Below are 10763 nucleotides of genomic sequence, written 5' to 3'. Positions count from 1 at the left end.
TAGACATGCCAACTAATTACAGCACAGGGAAAAATGTGCGGGGAATGTAGACGTGGTTAAGTCCGGTAGAGTTGAGAGCGACACCAGATCAACGTGATCTTGTTCCGTAGATAAAAATCATAAGAAATAAGAATAGTCCAAAAGGGTCACAAATCCAACACAAGCTTGATTGATATGCAATAACGTTTTCTTAATAATAAGTGGTATAAGGCTCTGTTTAGTTGCTCCCAACTCCCAACTTTCACACTATGCAAAAAGAAGATTCCTCATCACATAAAATTTATGGTACATGTATGGGGTATTAAATGTAGACGAAATCAAAAACTAATTGCACAGTTAGGTTGTACTTTACGAGACGAACGTTTTGAACCTAATTAGTCAACGATTGAACAATTATTACCAAATACAAACGAAATGGTACAGTACGCTGGAGTGTTGCACAGTAAATTCGGCGGCGCCAATCCCTCGAACTAAACGTGGCCTAAAAGACTTTAAAGTCCAATACAATAAATGGGAATCTGACATGTGATGGCGTACGAAGGAGGCGAAGTCACGCTGAATTGTAGTACAGATGCCTGATCAATCATCAGAATTTCGCCCGCTATCTAGTGGCGCTGCCAAATTTCTCCCGACACACGCCTAACATTGGCCAAAAAAAAAAACTGCCAATATATTTTTAAATTTGGCTTGGCACGTCAGGGCAGCAATCCAAATTAAGCTGCCCAACAAAAAGGTTATTTGAACATTTTCAAGTTATATTGTCAAAAGGGGTTTCATTACAACCAAGACGATGTATGTACACACACTTGCACAAGTAGGGGTAATAGATAAGATAGATCATGGGCTTGTACGAAGAAGATTTTATAGCAGAGGCTTGACTTTAAGGACTCCTGGTACGCAGGTTAGCTTGCTAGCTTAGGAATGTTTTCCGGATGTGAGCAAAACCCCAAAGTCCAGCCCTCCGCATCCGTCTCCATCCGTATCATGGCAACGATGATGACGAAGGCCGGGGGGGTCCCTCCCAGCTCCAGCCTGCCCTTTTTCTTTGCTTTGACTCTTGCAGGCAACACCACAAGGGGGGCCCAAAATATTAAAAAGGCCGGCCGTAGTAGGGGGCTGTAGGGAGGAAAACAACATTACAAAGCCGAAAAAAAGAGAGAGAGTTCTACCATCTGTTTGAAGCAAGCAAAAACTTTGCTGCTCCAGACTGGCTTTCTGCTAACAACAATGGTAGAGTATGAGAATGGACATGCATGTCGAGTGAGAGACTTTTTGCACCAAGACTGACGACTTGTATCAGACGTTGAATATTGTTTGGTCGCACAAGAAACTATGAGTATTTTTTTCTCATTTTCAGTTGAGAATTTGATTAAAAGGGGGGTGGGGGATGGCGTAGCATGATCAATAAGGCAAAAACCGGCCTACCTCGACAAGCATTTCAAATCAGAAATAAAAATCCAGACCCCACAAATTATTACGCATACAAATTCTAGAAACTCCTTGCTAAACCAAAAGAACTGAAAGCAAAACATCAGCCAGTTAAATTACTGAAAATCAGCTATTTTATAGAAATAAAACATATTTATAGAAATTAGTTTATTTTCATAAGAAAAAATGGGGGGGAAAAACATCCTAAAAAGGAGAGAGAAGAAGAAGCAACGCAAGAGCCAAAACAGGAGAGGCGGCGAGGGACCAGCGTGCAAAGAGCAAGCAATAGCAGGCCCCTAGCGACGACTAGCGTGCTGCGTGCCGGCCGGACAGACGGAGGAGGAGGAGGAAAGCCGAAAGCACCAACTCCCCCCTCCGCTCTCGTCTCCACTCCACTCCACTCCACTTCCTCCCTCGCTCGCTCAAACACAACACAGCTTCCAACGATTCCATTCCCGGCTCCCTCCCCACCTTTTCCTCCGTCCGCCCCCCCGTTCCACCCATCCCCCCCCTCCCAACCCATTTCAAATCGCACCAAAACCCCCCGAGGCCGAGGACCTGGAGCGAGGCCGCCCCTCTCCGCGCCCGCCGCAGCCAGGCACCCGCCCCGCGTAGATCCCCCATTCCTCGATCCCGTCGCTCGCCGCCGGCCAGATTCCGGATCCGCTGGGAGGTCTCGTGCGGAGGCGGGAGGCGCTGCTGTCTGTGGTCCGTGCCTGCCTGATCGGTTGCTGCGAGTTGGCGGCGGGTGGTGGTGCGGCGGCGGCGGGTCCTGGCATGGGGTTGCGGCGCCGGGGCATTTCCTCGACCAGGCGGTCGGCGGCGGCCTAAGATGCGAGGGCGGCTGGCCCGGGGAGTGGGGCACCAGCTCGGGGACCGCTTCTCGCCGTGCGCCGGCGTCCGCCTGCTCATGCTGCCGGCCGCCCGGGGCCCTCGGCGACGGGCATTGGGGCGCGCTCTTCCCGCAGGGTGCTGAGACGCAGACGCGCGCGCGTGCGTCCGCCCGCCCGGGCCCGGCGGCCATGGGCAACAGCACGTCCCGGGTCGTCGGCTGCTTCGCGCCGCCCGACAAGGCCGGCGGCGGCGTCGACCTCGACTTCCTCGAGCCGCTCGACGAAGGGCTCGGCCACTCCTTCTGCTACGTCCGCCCGGGCGCCGTCGCCGACTCGCCCGCGATCACGCCCTCCAACTCCGAGCGCTACACGCTCGATTCCAGCGTCATGGACTCGGAGACCCGCAGCGGGTCCTTCTGCCACGAGCCCGCCGCCGACGACCTGGCCGCCGGGCTGCAGCGGCCCTGCAGGAGCTTCGGCGAGACCACCTTCCGGACCATCTCGGGGGCCTCCGTCAGCGCCAACGCGTCCTCCGCCAGGACGGGCAACCTCACCGTCTCCCTCGCCGGTGACGTGCAGGAGCCCGCCGCCGCGTTCGAGAGCACCGCCTCCTTCGCCGCCGTGCCCTTGCAGCCGGTGCCGCGGGGGTCGGGGCCGCTCAACACCTTCCTGTCGGGGCCGCTGGAGAGAGGATTCGCGTCCGGCCCGCTGGACAAAGGCTCCGGCTTCATGTCTGGGCCATTGGACAAGGGAGACCTTCATGTCATGGTCCAATCGATGCTGGCAGCAGAAGCAACTTCTCAGCACCTCTTTCCTATGGCCGGAGGAAGGCTCGTCTGGGGCTTCTTGTACATAGGATTAGCAGACCCATGAAAACCGCATTGTCCAGAACATTCAGCAGGAGCTCACAGAATCCAGGCTGGGTTCAGAAGTTTCTGATGCATCCTATGGCTCAACTGCCCTGGGCAAGGGACGCAAAGTCCAGATCAGAAGGCTCGCAGAATGGGTTGGAACCTGGGATACCTGAACCTGAGTATAGTGTGACAAGGAACCTTCAGTGGGCTCATGGAAAGGCAGGGGAAGATCGGGTTCATGTTGTTCTATCCGAAGAGCAAGGATGGCTGTTCATTGGAATTTATGATGGTTTTAGTGGCCCTGATGCACCTGACTTTCTAATGAGCAATCTATACAAGGCCATTGATAAAGAACTGGAAGGACTGCTCTGGGTTTACGAAGACAGCTCTGAAAGGTGTGACCATGTATCTAATCTTGAAGAAGGTGAATCAGTTGCTGCTTCTGTGAATGCTCCTCATGATGATACTGGCCACTTCCAGAGTGACAATGGGAAACAAGAACCACTTGGTAATTTTGGAAAACAAAATGTCTTGCCTGGAAAGGGTGGTGATGAAAGTGCCTTGCAAGTTCAACCAAACTGTACCAGCTGTGAAGAGAAAGATTTGGCTGCACAGGATTCAAGTAGTGAGAAGTTGGGCAGGGATGAGATAGTTGAGGAAATGGCTGGAGCTGATCTGGGAAATGATCTCCAAAGTAGAGAATCACACAACTCGAACAGAGGTCTTTCAGGTACAGATCTAAACACCAGCTGTAGCTGTGCAACAGAAACTAGTGCCTATTGTGATCAGCATGCCAAGTTCTTGAAAGAAAACAGAAAGAGCAAGCGTCTTTTTGAGCTTCTTGAGATGGAATTGCTACAAGATTATAACAAAAGGTTATCTAAGGCGTCACCAGAGGAAAGGGAAATACCGAGCTTGCATGTTGCACAGGCAGGCACTGCAGAAGGGAGCTCAAGAAACACAGCTGAGATCTCCAGGTGTTCATTGGCAGCAACTGGAGAATGTTTCGATGATTCTGAAGATCTTGGAAGTTCAAGACATGCTGATAGTGTACTTGGCACGGATCTTAAAGAGTGTACAGGGTGTTCAGTATCTACATCTTCATCAGGGCACAAGCAAGTTACGAGAAGATTTGTATTCGGATCAAAGTTGAGGAAGATGTACAAAAAGCAAAAAATGTTGCAGAAGAAGTTTTTCCCATGGAACTACGATTGGCACAGAGATCAACCTCATGTTGATGAAACTGTTATAAAATCTTCAGAAGTCACTAGGAGATGTAAGTCAGGGCCAGTAGAGCATGATGCTGTATTGAGGGCAATGTCACGGGCACTTGAAATAACAGAGGAAGCGTACATGGAAATTGTGGAAAAGGAGCTTGATAGACATCCAGAGCTTGCATTAATGGGTTCGTGTGTCCTTGTAATGTTGATGAAGGACCAGGATGTATATGTCATGAATCTTGGGGATAGCCGAGCTATATTGGCACATGACAATGATCAGTACAATAGCTCAAGTTTCTCAAAAGGAGATTTACGACATCCAAACAGGTCAAGGGAGTCACTTGTCCGTGTCGAACTTGATAGGATATCGGAAGAGTCGCCGATGCATAATCCTAACAGACACCTAAACAGCAATACAAAAGCTAAGGAACTCTCAATATGTAGATTAAAAATGAGAGCGGTGCAACTGTCAACTGACCATAGCACGAGTATCAGAGGAGGTAATAATTCTGTTAAACAAATGCTATTCTTGTTTTCACTTCCTAATGGCATCTGCTATCATGTACATATTTGACTTTGAGTTCTTCATCTACCAATCCTGCAGATTTAACAGTTCTTTTGATCAATTTTCTTTATTTCCTTAAGGAAACAGCGATGCGATATAATAACTTCTAGTTGTGCAGTGTGCCTTAGTTAATTCATCGATGCTTTTTTTCTCGAATACGCAGGAGAGCTGCATATCATTATATTAAGCAATACAGCGATGCTAAAATATGCAGTCTCCTGATTCGAGTTGATTGTGGCACAGAATTTGATAGAATTGATTGTATTAGAGTCTACATCTCTTCATATATCCAAATATTTTACTTGATACTGTAAAATCACGATTGTGGTTTTACAAGGTATTGGTAAGTAGTTCAGTTAAGTTAACAGGAAATTAGCAATCGGAAAAGTTATTTAGAAAATAAACATTATGCTCTAGCTCTTATATGTGCTTCTGTGATTTTTTAGATACTATTCCTTTCAGTTGGTCAAAAATATTCAAACTCACCAGCTACCTTGAACTTTTTGAAGTACTGGTTTGGCCCATCATCATCATGTGTCCAAATGAATTGACCATAGACTTCTTGCTCAAAACTTGTGCCAGTGAATACATGCAAATCACTGTGCCCTTGTGTCCTGAACTGCAGCTAGATAGTCTTTTTTTTCTTCGAACATGCAGGAGAGCTGTCTATTATTGCATTAATAGAAGAAGAGAGTTACAGCATGCACGCACCCACCCCACTGTCATAATAATCTATAACTGCCGCTTTGAAGACAAAGAACGACCCAACCCAACGAACTTAAAAACCCAAGCTAGGAGCAGTAAGGAAAGAGAGCCCCTTAGCTCATGCCGTGCACCAAAGCTGAGATTCCTCCCCAGCAAGACAAAGGGCTGTAACTAGGCTTGAAGAAACGCCATTGAACACACAGTCGTTTCTGTGTTTCCACAGCATGCAATTAGCAATTGAAAAAGTTATTTAGAAAATAAACATTATGCTGTAGCTCTTATATGTGCTTCTATGTTTTTTTATATACTATTCCTTTTCAGTTGGTCAAAAATATTCAAACTCACCAGTCACCAGCTACCGAACTTTTTGAAGTACTGGTTTGGCCCATCATCATCACGACCATAGATTTCTTGCTCAAAACTTGTGCCAGTGAATACATGCAAATCACTGTGCCCTTTTGTCCTCAACTGCAGCCAGATAGTCTTTTTTTTTCTCTTGAACATGCTGGAGAGCTGTGTATCATTGCATTAATAGAAGAAGAGAGTTACAACACGCACACACACACCCCATTGTCATGATAAAGCTATAATTGCCGCTTTGAAGAGAAAGAAGAACGACCCGACCCAACGAACTTAAAAACCCGAGCTAGGAGCAGTAAGGAAAGAGAGCCTCTTAGCTCATGCTGTGCACCAAAGCTGAGATTCCTCCCCAGCAAGACAAAGGGCTGTAACTAGGCTTGGAGAAACGCCATTGACCACACAGTCGTTTCTGTGTTTCCACAGCAACCAGCTAGATAAGAGTCTCAGCCTGACTTCTTGAGTTATCTAAGATGATCAGTCTAGCTTACTCACTAATTTAGCTATGCAGGAACTGCTAAATAAGTTCTGCAAAACAAAAATGTTGACTCTAATATTTCTGTTTGTCCAATATACCAAATTCCATATCTAAAATAATTTTGAAATATAAGGATTGCTATATTGATTATTGAACATTAGTATACCTTGCTTGCTACAATTGTTCTGTACATCCTTTACAAGAGATCTACAGACCACAACCTAGTTTATTTGCATGTAAGCTCATAGATGACGAGAGGTCTAGTGCTAACTTCCATTTAATTGTTTCTCTTCATGAATTCATACCAATTGATTTATAAATTTGCAGTTATCCAGAAGGTAATCTTTTGCAACCTTTCAACATTCATTCTGTGCTGGACATTGCAGCAGAGAAATGAGCCATCAGTACTAGTTTCTTCTTAAACTGCCTGGGTTCACATTATTACCTTTTTAGCATCTAGAGAACTTATTGCTCACTAGTTTGATGCTGGCCTCATATTGCCCGATCTTTAGATTGTAAGTGCCGTTTTTATGTACTTTCGTCCAGTGTTTTACACCTGCAGACATTAATTTGGAAGGGTGTCTAATTGGCGCTGTTTATTACGTCCTGATGTAAATGAAATCAGGCATATCTTTCATCTTCTAGTGATGCTTTGAATGAATCAGTCTGGTTTCTGTAGCTAGGTTATGGTTTTTGAGGCGTCCTGTGGCACTGGGGGTATGCCTGGATGCCTAGGCGATGTGGCGTGACTAAAACCTTGTGGCGCCTGGGCTGGGGTACACCTCAACACCTAGGCGGCGCCTCAAAAACCATAGAAGAGGATATAAGACTATTAGTTTTTTTCTTCATTCCTGCTCAGAACAAATCCTCCAGTTGGTTCATCCAGTCTGTTAAAGCATTTAACTTACTCTTTCAAATTTCATTGTTAAATCTGGTTAGCGTTCTACCTTGAACTATTACAATGGTGACTACTGGCTACAATTTGTTTAACCATTCAGTTTTGTGATGATGCACTTCAGGAAGTCTTGAGGATTAAAGTAGAACATCCTGATGATCCCCAAGCTGTCTTTAATGATCGAGTGAAAGGGACAGCTGAAGGTTACTAGAGCATTTGGTGCTGGTTTTCTAAAGAAGGTAAGTTCATATGACCTTGCATGCCTATGACTGATAATTTGTCGTACCTTAGTATGTCAAACAATTATGTGACTATGTCAGTAGTCTTTCATTTTTTTATCATGCTGAGGTGTGATGTGCCTCTCATACCAGAACCACATCCTTCAATTGTTTCTGTGCTGCTTGTGTTAAATAATGGAAACTAGGTATGTATTTGTCTGGGGTTTGATCAAGGTTAGTGTACACAGCAGACTAACAGAGGGCTCCATGTCCACTAAAACACCAGGAAAGAGTGAGCTAAGATGCTAGTCATTGATGCATATCATCTCCAATAGATGTCATAATGAAATATCTTCCTATCTTATGTCATTATGCATTAAACTGCTACATGCTGGTTCATATGACATTAGCACACGCACACCTACAGTGCCTAGATTTCAAGGTGGCGGTTAGAATGTAGCCATCCCTTATTGCCTTGATAACCATGCAAAGGGCAGAAGAGGCTAGGTCTGGTGGTCACATAACTGAAGATGAACAGATTTTATGGACAATTGTGGCAGTAGTTTTTTCTTAATTTGTTTAACTAAACTTCAAATAAAAATTCCATTGGTCTAGGATGATCTCAGTACTTTCAAGAGGCAAAACATGTTTATTTTGTTGCAACATAATCTTGTGTTCAATTGGTTGAGTTGTCTTTTTTGCCTGTTGCAGCCAAAATTTAACGAGGCACTACTTGAGATGTTCCGCATCGACTATGTTGGAACATCACCATATATCAGCTGCAACCCTGCTGTACTTCACCATCGTCTCTGCGCAAATGATCGGTTTCTTGTACTGTCGTCAGATGGATTGTATCAATATTTCAGCAATGACGAGGTAGTTTCACATGTGTTGTGGTTCATGGAAAATGTACCAGAGGGAGACCCAGCGCAATACCTTGTAGCTGAACTTCTTTGTCGTGCAGCCAAGAAGAATGGTCAGTTCTGCCTCTGCCTTAATTATTGATGGCAATAAGACTATGAAAGTACTTTTGAAATCTTAATTGTTGATGGCAATAGAAAAGAAATTTGTATTTTAGCTAAGTCATTTTTCTGGGTGTTGAATGACACATGCAGGAATGAATTTTCACGAGTTACTGGATATCCCCCAGGGTGACCGCCGGAAATACCATGATGATGTTTCTGTTATGGTAATCTCACTTGAAGGAAGAATCTGGCGATCTTCTGGATGAGTGTTGAAACATGATCCAGTCTGTTCCTTGCAGCCTTGCTTAGTGTAGTAAATCTCAACTAGGAAAGGCACCAATGTCTTGCTCTGTCTTTATTTTTCAACCATGTTCAAATTCTGGCAATCCATGTGCCTTTTCTGTCTTCTACATTTTGGATTTGCGCTGCATCCTTGGGCAGTCCGAGTCCGAATTGACATATACAGGTTTTTCTCTTTTGTTATTAGGAAGAAGAAAAAGGTTCTTTTGAGGGCAGATATGTTTTCCCGGTGTTGTGGGGTTGTTATTTTATGTTTGCTATATTTTTCTCTTTGCCAAAAAGGACCGTTCTTTTCTAAGTTGGGGCACAGGTGGCTGGTGTTCAGGTTGCTGCGAAGCGATGCTGACTTGCTGAGCAAATATGCATTGTACAGTTGCTTATGTAATAGTATAAATTGTTTTGGGGCATAGGGGTTGGAAGTTGCATCAAAGAGCAGCTTGTGCCGGTGACTTATGCAGTGCCTGTCGTCCTACTTTGTCAATTTGATCTGTAGCAGGCTTGTCCGTGCTCAGCAGCGTTTGATCCTTTTTTGACGCTGGGTGAAAATGGACCCAGGCACAGTGAGTAGCTGACTGACTTCCTCGAAGTTTGTCGGTGCACCACTCATGAAATTCAGCTGATCAGACAGACCATGACCTCCTTGCCTTTTGTTTAGATTCCTATTCTCGTTGAGGACCTGTTAGTTACAACCAGGAAGTTCAACAGGAACAAAAGATTCCAGAGGAATGTGGTGGACTGGTGGTTATCGGCCCATGATGAATCAACCTGCAACTATGAGATAATGACAGTGTGATTCTGAACTTGGAATATATGCTATGACCGAACTTTGACCCAGCATTTTTCTCTGGAGCCTCTCACTGCTGGATTCCCCATTGGGACATGCTAGAGAGATGCTGGCTTGCTTGCATTCGGGGTTGAAAATTCTGGTATGGTACCATTGTTGTGTAGTTGGGGTTTGGCAGGTTTGATCTAGGGGCAGCGTAAGTGCATAGAGTGTGAAATGATGTGGTCGATTCTGAAATAACTGCATGAAGTGGGGGAGTCTGTTGAGAGGACTTTTGAGGCGTTGAGGGGAGAGACCACAAAACTAGTTTTATAAACCAGAAAAACAACTGAAATATGGTTTGGTTCACATGATCACTTCCTTCTTGCCAAATGCACATCGTTCAGCATAGGATATAATCATATATTAAAATCGAGAAAAAATAACTCACAGAAACTTCCATGAATTGGACACTAAGAGATACTCTTATTTCTTCCAGAGATATATGCAAATTCTGTTTGAGCTTCCGATCATAAATGTTGTAATAATGGATTAGCTACAATCTAAAAATAGATTAGATGTACCCACAAAACTAGAATTGAATTGTTGGGCTCCTCAAGAACAACCCAATCTTAGCCCATTTTTTAGACAGACCCACAAACTTTGTATTGAATTGTTGGGCTCCTCCTCACAGAGAGAAAGAACCCTCCAAAAATAGGCGTATGCTGCTTGGTGCAGCGGGCACACGGTATTCTTTAGTAAAAGGCGAAAGAATAGTTCGCTCTGTGCCCACTGCGCAGCTGCGTGCTCATCCTGTAGTGCTGTCAGCCCTTGTAAATAGCAGCGCTCCCTGCTGCCACTGGCTTCAGCAAGCGGTTTGGCACTAAAACGACAAACGCTGGCCGCGCCGCGCGCACTGCGCCCGCGGTCTACGCGAACGGTCTACGCTGTGGATTTGCATTTCCTGCAGGCAGAGACAGACTCAGTGATGAATCATGATGCCCACTGGCCCAGAGGACTGAGCAGCCGCTTGCTGTCCGGCCCAAACAAATGCTGTGAAGTGAAGCGCAGGGGCTTGCCGGGCTCGCCCGGCTCCCCAATTTCCATTGTCCATTTCAATCTGTGGTGACTGTTCCGAGTTCCAACGTGTATGTATATATATATCGGGCTTCCGTGAAGAAA

The 10763-nt window shown here is 45.4% G+C and overlaps 1 non-coding gene and 1 pseudogene across 1 annotated transcript; one reads left to right on the top strand and one right to left on the bottom strand.

The window, feature by feature from the left end:
- The first annotated feature begins 1754 nt into the window (after nucleotides 1-1754).
- Nucleotides 1755-9033, top strand: LOC136544497 (protein phosphatase 2C 32-like; annotated as a pseudogene).
- A 1230-nt stretch (nucleotides 9034-10263) lies between these two features.
- LOC136512502 (U5 spliceosomal RNA) lies at nucleotides 10264-10383 on the bottom strand. Its single transcript, XR_010773105.1, has one exon. It is a non-coding gene; the product is annotated as a U5 spliceosomal RNA (small nuclear RNA).
- Between the last annotated feature and the right edge of the window lie 380 nt (nucleotides 10384-10763).

This window comes from Miscanthus floridulus, chromosome 1 (genome assembly GCF_019320115.1).
Source record: "Miscanthus floridulus cultivar M001 chromosome 1, ASM1932011v1, whole genome shotgun sequence".
Lineage (NCBI taxonomy): Eukaryota > Viridiplantae > Streptophyta > Magnoliopsida > Poales > Poaceae > Miscanthus > Miscanthus floridulus.
This window is presented reverse-complemented; position numbering and strand designations above follow the sequence as displayed.